This window comes from Rhyacophila brunnea, unplaced genomic scaffold (assembly GCF_057557595.1).
Source record: "Rhyacophila brunnea isolate RB1 unplaced genomic scaffold, BYU_Rbru_1.0 scaffold_76, whole genome shotgun sequence".
NCBI classification, from domain to species: Eukaryota; Metazoa; Arthropoda; class Insecta; order Trichoptera; family Rhyacophilidae; genus Rhyacophila; species Rhyacophila brunnea.
In genome coordinates, this window is record NW_028233346.1 from 1,027,474 (window position 1) to 1,039,139 (window position 11,666).

Consider the following 11,666-nt stretch of genomic DNA (forward strand, 5'->3'; position numbering starts at 1 on the left):
CATAAACAAACTATAAATAATTTAATATTTTTTTTTGCTTTGAATTCCAATTTTTTGGTAAAAGAAATAATGTATATGATAAATTTTCGGTTGGAAGTTTAGAACGTGATTATATTACAAAATTTAGAAAGAATTTCATGAACATAATTTAAATATGTATTGAGGTTGAGTTTATCTAATTTATTATTCACCTTAATAGGAGATATTGGCTCATTTGGAATATTAAAAAATACAGTATACATATGGAGATATTTACCGAATTCTTATGCTTAAAGATCATTACAAACGCAATTACATGATTATAATTTATTTCGAAGTGTAAGGGCTTGTATGTGTACTCTAATACATATAGCGAATCAAAAATAGGAACATATTTATGATGAAATCATTTTAAATGCCTTAATAAGTCATTGCATATAGACAAATAGCTCTTTTATTTTCCCAAATATATTTGTCTTTTATGGGTTAAGTTTCATTTTATCAATTCCATCTATTGAAACATGGTCAGTCCATTGCAAATATTTCAAAACTCCTTGATATATTTTTTGACAGCATCCCCTGATCTATTCACATCAACTGCTCTTCTTCTCTCAAATAGGATTTGTTCAAGTGTCTTGCTTTTATTGTTTATTAATATTTATACATACATATATTTGTACGATTTAAACTGCATTTAGCAGCATATAACAAATTTGTCATATTATTTTGTTGCATAATTTTTTTCAACCTTACTATATACGTCACCTTTTTAAGTAATAAATGATCAAGTGTTTACCGCATTTTTTTTGTGTGTGCTTCTTTTTATTTTTAAGCTTCTCTCTCAATATACTACACAGTGTTTTTTGATCATCTTTTATTTTATGACAAAATATAGATGGATCCTAATTTTATGCGAGGGGTTATTCCAAAATCACATATACTATTAAAAAACGTGTATTATGAGATTTTCTAAGCATTAATACTAAGTTTTTTTTAATGTCGTTGTTTTATCTATCATTATCTCGCAGTTCAAATGACTTAACTATTTTTTCAACCATAATAAAGTTTTCGGTTATATTTTTAAATAGTAATAGATAAATATCAACTGATACATTTGCATTCTATATTTAAAACATAAATTTATTTAATAGAAATTTAAATAATAGTGTATAATTCAGTGGAGAAAGGTATGTTTGAATTTGTGGCTTTGAAAGAGTACAAAACTGATATTTAGCATTAAAATCTACATTTGCCAAAAAAATTAACCTTAAAACTATTTTATGATCATTTACCCCGTATATTAGGAAAGTTTATCATATAAATATTTCACATTTATTATGTTATACTTTGAATATAAATACTCTAAGTATAATTAAGAGTTTATAAAACAGATATAAAAAATCAAAAATACAAATTTTATAATAAACCGTTTTATAAAGAATATATAATCTTTTTATTCTGTCAATCTGGCTTTAAATTAATGCAGGTATAAAGATTGTACCTCGAGAGTGCCAAAAATATATTTTCCTATTTTTTAATATAAATACAATTTAAAACAAACGATCTTTTTTTAATTCTTAAAAATATACTTTTTGTTTTGGAATATATATGCCTAGTTGTATACTATATAAATTCAGATTTATTTTTGATATATATATTTTTAAGGCATCTAATCAATTTCATTACTAGTAATGTATATGATTTGAATTTTTAAGCAAATAAAATTAAAATATAAACTTTACTTTTTTTTAAAAGCCCCCCAAGAATGTTAATAAAAGTAAAAAAAAAATTTAACATAGTTTTTGTTGGAATATAATTATTTTGGACTGAAAAAAATTTGCTTTAATTATAATAATGCGGAACTTATAGACGTTTTCCTTTTATTTTTAAGAAAAATTACATAAAACAATATTAGGCATGAAATATTTATTTTTAGTTCTTTTTTTTTCTTTAAATTAAAGAGATATAAAGAATACATACAATATTTGTAAAAATATAAAAACCTGGATTTTGAAACACATACAGAAACACGAGATGATTTTAGTATGATAAATCCAAAATAAAGAGTTGTGATTGATTTTGATATAAAAAAGTATCTGTTTATGTTTTCATATGTATATATTCACCTATGTATAGATAAATTTTCTTGATTTATTTTTTTTGCTCTATTTTTGCATACTTTACAGATATTTCCATAAAGAGGAATCATGGCACCTAAGTTACAATTAAATATTTTATTTTTAAAAACTATAAATTTTCAATATAAATTGTATGTGCGGACTAAAAAATGTTTCCCGCCTTTTTCTACTTTGCTCTTTTATAATTCTTAATTGGAAACGATTATATATAATAAAATTGTTATCTGATTTTTTTAAGAGATATTAAACTAAGATTATGTAACATGATTATTTAATATGGCGACTAAAATTAATAAAATCCAGAATGACAGAATATAAACCTATGAAAATGTAAATTCATCTGAATTATATAACTTACATATTTTCAATGACGTTTATATCTTTTGAACTTACTAATTGTGACTTTTTGTTATCATAAAGAACAGTTCAAAGTTGCACTTTGCTCGATTTTTTCTTCCGAAAAGCCACTACTATCAACTTTTATTTCATCATTTAATGATAAAAGTGTGTTAAATTCGCGATTTTTTTAACATGCATCCTCAAAACCATAGAACACAGGTTGTGTTTTCTCGTGAGCACACTATTCCATTACGTTTAATTTGTTGAAGTTTTGTGTGTTACTTTGTTGATTAATTTCAATTTGGTGATTAAATTTTATTAATAGACCTTTTTAATTAAATCGAATTACTTAATGATATGTGTCAGTTCTTATGAACATTTTAAAGCTGCTCGAGCATCATATGTTTCCGTAAAGTGATCTATATTTAAGAAAATTCAAAACATCTTATATTATATGAGCATAAGTATTTTTCAAATTGTGAGAGGGTATTTTCTTAACTTATTTGGCATTAAAAAAAGGCAGTAATATTTTTTATAAATTTTGTAATCGCATAACGTAAATCACTACGAATAAAAAAGAATCTTATTTTATGGGCTAAATATATAGTTAGCATGTAACATTTTGTAAACAGGAACACCAATATAATAACTTTGCGCACGAAGTATCGTTACTTTTCGCTGTCTTCTTAAATCCCAAACTCTTTTCGAGACTTTGTAATTGAAAGATATTCGTCAATCTAGAGGTTTGTATATTCCTCGATCATGTTTGTGATTTTGTGTTCCTTATTATCGTATATATTATATTTTGACACCACGCCGTCTCAATTTAATTATAGGTTAATATTTTAATCTAGTATTTTTTTATTCGGTACTGCATATATTTAGAAAAAGATGATATAATCAAGAATAAATTACAAAATGATAGAAAAAAATGCAGATACTATAAAACCCAAAAGAGCGAAATCATAGATATATATCCATTTCAAAATAAGTTCCATGTAAGACTATTTATAGAATAATATATACCTTGACTTTAATAAATTATAATAACTAAAATCAAGTTAACCCATACATAAAATTAGTATATGAGATACCAATCAATATCATCCATTTCGAAAATATGTGAGAAAAAGCAGCAAGGAAGTCTATTTGTAAAATAAAAGATCTCTATTACACCAAAAACATCTATAGTCAAGAATCATGTTATGGTTGATATTGTTGGATCATCAAGATGGATAAAATACGGCAACATTAAACCAAGTGAAGAAGGTAAATTCTATTATATTCAAAACGAAAATGTATTTTTTCGGGGAGTAAATAAAATGCCCATATTGTAACGAAGCCATGAAAATATTCGACCATCTTCCAAAGAGATTCAAGAAAGAGTTAGGGCATGATTACACGCGAAGGCACAATGAAATTGGTCTAATATACAAATGTAAAACAAGAATAATACCATATGAGATAACTTGGGATGGGGTGGTAACAAAATATAATAAAAAATATGTTAAGGTGTTAAAAATCCAGAGAGAAGTAGAATCATACCGCAAGCTATCACATTCCAAAAGACACTTGAACTCATTTCATTTGAGAGAAGAAGAGCATTTGATGAAGACGAATCAAGAAAGGTGTCAAAAGATACATTAAGATGTTATGAAATTTCCAAATAGGCAGACTAAGTCTCAATAGATGGAATTCATAAAAATAAACTTAACCCATAAATAAAAAATAATGAGGTACCGATCTAAAATAAGCATATTATGAAAACAAATATAGCTTCTGTGAACATATTAAATATATTTATTTCTTATTTTGTCACAAATAAATAAATTCATGATAGATGCTCATTTTGAAATAAGTATTAGAAAAATATGTTCTATGGAGCAATTTAATGTTTTTCTTGAACGATATTTGAGGTCTAAACATCAAATTACCCTATAAATAAATACATTTGATATTTATCTATTTCAATTTAATATTAGCAAATTAAATATCCCTTGAAATGGACCACAAAACGAAATACGATTTAATCACACGTAACCTTCAAGAAGTTATTGGTGATTCCGAACTCAAGGATATCATAAAAGAAAGAGATATAAAGATTTACTGGGGAACAGCAACAACAGGTAAACCTCACATCGCATATTTTCTTCCAATACTTAAAATAAGAGACTTTTTAATGGCAAATAGTCATGTAAAGATTTTGCTAGCTGATATTCATGCATTTCTAGATAATTTAAAAGCCCCTTTCGAGCAAATTGAAAATCGAACAATTTATTATGAAATAATAATTAAAGCTATGCTCAAAAGCCTTAATATTGAGATTGAAGTTAAAGACTTGAATTTAAATACAAAGCTAGAAGATCTCAATATTAATTCTAAGAAAACAAATGGACGGCTTGAATTCGTTAAAGGAAGTGATTTTCAAACATCTAGTAAATACACTATGGATCTTTTTAGAATATCTACTTTAACATCAGAACGGGATGCAAAAAAAGCTGGTGCACAAGTAGTAAAACAAGTTGATAATCCACTTTTATCATCGTTAATTTACCCGTCAATGCAAGCTCTTGATGAAGAATATTTAGATGTTGATGCTCAATTTGGCGGTGTAGATCAAAGAAAAATTTTTACGTATGCGATGAAGTATCTCCCCTTACTAAGTTATAAGAAGAGAATACATTTAATGAATTTTATGATTCCGGGACTTAATAGTGAAAAAATGAGTTCTTCTGATGTGTATAGCAAAATTGATCTTTGTGATTCGACTAAAGATATACAGAAAAAGATTAGAAAATGTTTTTGTGAAGAAGGAAACAAAGAAACAGGTTTGCTTTCTTTGCTCAAATTCATTATTTTCCCTATATATGCAATAAAAGAAAAACAGGTTGTTATTTTTTGTAAAGATCGTGATGATATTGTATTTGGTGATTACTTAGAATTAGAGTCTGATTTTGTTGCTAAAAATATACATCCAGCTGATTTAAAAAATAGTGTGTCGTTAATGATTGATGAAATTATCAAGCCAATTAGAGATGAAATGGAGAAACATGCAGATCTAGTTGAAGCAGCTTATTCAATTACAAACAAGAAAAATAAATAAATAAATAAATTTGAATTAACGCTAATATACCACACTCTTAGGTCATTTAGGTTTTGCTGGGAGGAAAAGCATTAAAAATACAAAGCCCCGACCCATAAAAAACTTTAACTTGCATTTAAAATACATATATTTGTTATTCAAGAATCACCCGCTTTATAAATCGATCTATTTTAATACTTGTTCTAAAAGGGTAGTTAGATAAAATAAATTAAGTAGTTTAAATAAACCTTTTATTTTATAGGTTAAGAAGATTTCGGAGAAAGGAAGATAGCCAAAAATACAAATACGACGTGCGCATGGAAAATCATTTAAATTTGCTCGAGAACTAAAACCAAAATTATAACCATAAATATACGCTGTAAATAAATCTTTAAATTCTATTGGTTAATTTTGATATTGTAGTTTATGATTTTCTCCTCAGAATAATGTGTTTATTTCCAATGACACGCCATGTCTATACCCTTAGAAATATCCTCTTCTCTTACATTTTCTTCGATACTTCTCCTCTTTTCAAGACCTATTGTTTCAAGGGTTTCCTCAATCCTATAGTTTGAAATAGGATAAATAAACCCGTAAATAAATTCAATTAACTACACAATACATATAGAATTGTAATTAGGCTATTCATTTTATAAACTTCAGGGTTGTGAAAGACACTTAAACAGATAATTTTTAGAGAAGAAGGGTATCGATCAGTATCTAGCATGGGAAGAGATAGTAAAAAGTATTGTTGAAGTTTAAACCTAAAATTGTCTGTTTCGCGCAAAGTGTTTGCAAATATAAAAGTAAAATCAAAAGCAAAACATAAATAAAAATAAAATCCAATTTATTGATCCATCGAAAGCATCTCTAGCCTAAAAGATAATGAACCAAAACTTTCACATGCATAAATTTAAATTTCTTAATAGTTAACTAAATTTATATGTTTATGCTGCTAGATAGATCCATCGTAGGATTTCGTTTGGATAAAAAGTTGCAAAAATATAAAACCAAACACAAAGTAAATTTCATAAAGTTCATTATTTAGATGAAATTTCATCTCTTCAGACAATCAATAATATTATGAAATTACCAAACATATTATTATCTAGTAATGTTAATTTTTTTCTTTACTGTAATATTTACTACAACATATAGGATTACCATTAAATTTTTTTTAGATATTTAAATTATTTCAAGCAAAGCTTTAGATTTTCCATGGTACATTTTTGCCTAATACTTAATTTTAGTAACATCTATTTTACAATTTTCACGCGTATAGTTTCTCATTTCAAGACATAATTATTCAATTGTTTTCCTCAATACTATTCCTTTGTAATTGCTTCTTTTTATTTGGGATTTCATACTTCTTTGAAAATACGACAACGTTTGTGGCTTAAAGTACAAATAATTAAATTATAATAAGAAATAAGTGTGCACCAGAAAACCAGATATGAAATTTTAAAATAATAAATTTTGACGCCTTAAAACAATTTTACATTCCAGTTTTGGGGAATGCTGTAAAAAATTTATGCATTAACTTTAAAAAAATAATGTTGTTATAAACTTAATTCCATGTTCTTGATGTGGTGAAAAAATAATAACACATAGAACATTCAAAAATATGAAATTTATAAAAATAGAAACTCGAATTTTCTTAGCCTTATTAAAACTCTAAATTCTAAAACCATTGCACTAAAAGAACTGATATATTAAAATAAAAATTTCTAAAATTCAATAATTTTTATAGAAAAAGCAGAAGTAACTGAAATATTCAAAGATCAAAATCAGCCAAGAATTTTTTTTTTGATATCTCGAATTTTTCATATAACGATATACAATTAAAACACGCTACTTATGGAGTGGTTACAAAGATCCATAAGAAAATTTTTAGGGTTTTAAAAATCCCAAACGTTGCTGAACCATACATGAAAGCTGTTACATCCACAAGACACTTGTACACATCTAATTTGAGAGAAGAAGAGCAGTTGATGAAAATAGATCAGGGGGATGCATCAAGAAGTTATGCAATATTTCAAATGCGCTGACCACATCTAAATAGATAAAAATAAAATCAACCCATAAATAAATATTAATATTAAAACACTCTTATATTTAATATAAACTAAATAGAATTTAACTTGTATAGATTTGTGCATTCCCACACATAAATTCTTCACACGTGTATCGATACAAGATAAAAAAATACATTAATGTATTCTAGTATCTGTTTTTACTTAATTTTTAGTAGAGATTAATTCTATAATTAAAAGTCGACACAATCAAATTCGTTCATTTTATGGTTTATACGTAAAAGCACAAAAGTATTTAAAAGTTCACGATTTACTAATTATACAGACGACATACTATATTAAAAACTTCTAACTACAATCTACTTAATGAACTTTACATGACTTATTTTGCAAAATAAATAAAGATTTTTGTAAAACTGATTCGCAAGACGCTTGAACACATCTCATTTGAGATAGAAGATCAGTTGATATGATAGATCAGAGGAAGGTCTGAAAAGATGCACCAAGGAGTTTTGAAATGTTCCTAATGGGCTGAATATGTCACAATAGATGAATTTATAAAAGAAACAACCCATAAATAGAAAAAATTATAAAACTTAAATTGTCCTTATTTGTAATCTATGAATTACATAATTAGAATTGTAGAATGTGCAAACTCAAAGTCATAAGAGAATACATTAAATTTTTTTTGTATGTGCATTTAGATAACCTTTATATTGGTCATATTGTTTATGATATTTTTAAATAAAAAGAAGAGTATGCATTTAAAGTTAACCATTTTTGAATCTTTTTATTATTATTTTCGCATTAATTAGTTTTGAACCCGATTTTTTTAAGTTTTTTATAAATATGGACATTTATAATTGATAAAATTACATACTTTTTTAATTTTCAGGTAAATTCACACAAAAAACACAAAAAAATAAAACTTAATTAACCATAATAGATTTTTGAAAGTGTTGGATGTCTTTTTGAAGCAATGGAATTTACATCTTTCATATCAGAAAAGAAACTTCAAAAAATATAGATATTATCAGTTTTTTCTTTTAAAATGATATATTAGAATGCATAAAAAATTTTCTTATAACACAATAATAAAAACATGTGAGCAATGATTGTAATAAACATTCGATTTTGTAGTTTAACAGAATTCACAAAATTTAAACCAGATTAAATTAGAAATTGTTACATTCTAATCAATTTGGTTAATACCAATTGACTATATATTTAGATTATGAAGAATCATTTTATAGATTTTTTTCTATTTTAGATTAAAATTAAGTTCATTTATAAACATCTTTAAATGGAAAATAATATATTAAACCATAGAAAAGGTATTTATTTCCGTATTTATATGCTTTAAAAATAAAATCTATGAATTCTTACTTTTATTTTTTTTCTAGCTTTATTATATGTGATAAAATCTTAAGAAAAGCCCATAATGAAAACAAAGAAATAATACGAAGCGTATGTAAAAAAAATAAACATCTATTCAATACACTATTGAATCAACACATTTTTTGTTCAAGAATAATAAATGATGGTTCGATGGATGCTTTAAAAACTGTAATATTTGATCAAGTAGATAAACAGAAACTTAGAATGAAATTATTTCACACTTGTGGAAAAATAGATTCACGTCAGTTCGAAAATGAATGTAAAGATTTCCTAGAATATGTATTTTTTAAAAGCTCTATAACTTTTTTCAGTGAGAAAAAAAACAGCGAGGTTACAAAAAATAAAAGGATAAAAAGTTTGCTAAATGAGTTTGATAATCATAACAACAAATTCAATTTTAGTGTGTATTCAAATACTGATCAGCTAAATCATATTTTTAATGAGCGTTCCACTAATGGAAATCAATCTGATTTTATGCTTTTTTCGAATTGCGAAATTTCTAAAGTGAATTTATTACAAATTCAAAATATTATAGAAAAAATAAACAAAGTAAAATCTGTCGATTTTTCAGCATATGACTTTCAAAAAAAGCACAGAAATTTTATTTATATAATTCTGATTCTTGATGGTGACAAAGCTGTGGATTATTATAGGGAATATACAAATGGTAGAAGAGGTGATTTAATCTCCCCTGAAGAGATAATTCTGAACACTGGGCTGAAAAATAAAATTTCACATGAAATATATGAATCTAGAAACAGAGAAATTATCTGTGCTATGTCATATAATTTATTTGAACAGGGTAAGATAAAAGATGATGCTTTTAATGGAAAACTGGTGCAAAGCATTGAGTTTCATGGAATAAAAGAACATGATGATTTCATAAAGAAAGAAAGTGAAATTCTTTTTCATATAAATCTTCCATTTTATAAAGATTTCAGCAATGGTGAAGGAATGACTATAAAAACACCCTTCTACGACTTTTCTGTGTGCAAAATTCCAAACATGAATTTTATAGCTGACAAAGAATACAAATACTCGTTAAAATACAACATAGATTTTTATAATAAAAAGAAAGAGGTTATTACGCATGAATGGATCATCATTTATATAAAAAAAGAGAATATTTACATGCCTGTGGTTTATGATCTAATCGATAAAAATAATAAAAGGAAAGAAATTATTTTTAAAAGCAAGAATATATCGTGCTTTATGAAAAATATTATGTCGTTGTTGAATATGGATTTTTACTTGGTGTTCCTAACAAAAAAATTCATATCAAAATTATACGAAAATTATATATTCATCATACAAGAATCCCATATATACGGTTCTGCTATTAATAAAATAACAAACCTCGATAAAATACATAAAACTACGTTGAGAATCAGTAAAGCATTTACCAAAAATATTAGTTATTTCAAATTAGATTCAGATATTTTTGTTTTGAATACTGATATTGTTTCTGAATTTACTTCTATAGAAAATACAGACTTCAAAGTTTATGAATCCAATTATGAAGAACAAAAACTTGACAGTCTTATGAAATCAAGCAATAAACTATATGATTTCTATAAAAGTATGAACACCATGAGCATAAAAATGCGAATAGATGTTTACTCAAAGACGTTTTTCTATGATGAGTCATTTCATATAGTCTTAAATTATTCAGGATTTACATTCGAAAAGAATTTTTGGAATAATACTTATGATAGACTCTTCAGTAGCTTTTACCAAAAAAGCATACTTAAAGAATTAAAAGATAATCCATCAAATAAATTTAAAATTGAAGGTCTCAAAAAAAATATTCAAATTGATTTTATAAAAATATGCAAGAAAATCACGCACATTGATGAATTTTTTGACCTCGAATCATTTATTATAAATGATATGCAGCATGATCATAGTATTATTAATTTAAAGGAGATTTACTTGGCTTTTTTTACAAAAAAAAAAGATATAGTAATCAAAATTTTTTGCAAAAACATAAAAAATATTCAATTTAAGATTATTGGATATTACTTGCATGATTCTAGAAATAAAAATACACTTCCATTTTTATGTTTGAAGGAATTGGTAAATAAAAAATATGAAATGCTATGAAACAATTCTTAATTTTTTTTTAATATTATATTTTTTCACTATACTGGTAATCAAAAAACACCCGTTTTCATCTTGTTTTTAAATTAAATTAAAATATATGTTCAAAGTAAAATCAATTCTTATATTTATACAAGTATCACAAGCTTATTTATAAAAAATCTAAAAACTGGACCTTTCAATTTATAAATAAATTGTAATAGAAATAATAAATAAGGATTAGTTTTTATTGCACTAAGTAACAATATTTAATTAACTTTTTTCATCTAAGCTAACACATTTTGGATCTTACCGGATATTATTCATAATTTTTTAAACGCATACTTTTTTGTATATAAAAATTAATTTACACTACCCTAGGTGTTTTTTTAATGAACTGCAGTTAGTTGACAACACTTTTTTAGCGGTTAGATACAGATAAAAATAAAATTACATAGCTGGAAAATGTTCAAAGAATAAAAAAAACATCTTTTTTTTCATCGTTATTTTTAGCATTATTCTTTGCTTATTGCAGATAGTCTAAAAAGAAAAATTTCAGGCTTAAAACAACATGCATAAAAATCCAACATTTTTACAAAAAAATTATAATTTTAAGCG

General features: G+C 25.2%; 1 pseudogene; it reads left to right on the forward strand.

Annotated features, from left to right (window-relative positions):
* Positions 1–4,458: 4,458 nt before the first annotated feature.
* Positions 4,459–5,559, forward strand: LOC147064317 (uncharacterized; annotated as a pseudogene).
* The last annotated feature ends 6,107 nt before the right edge of the window (positions 5,560–11,666 follow it).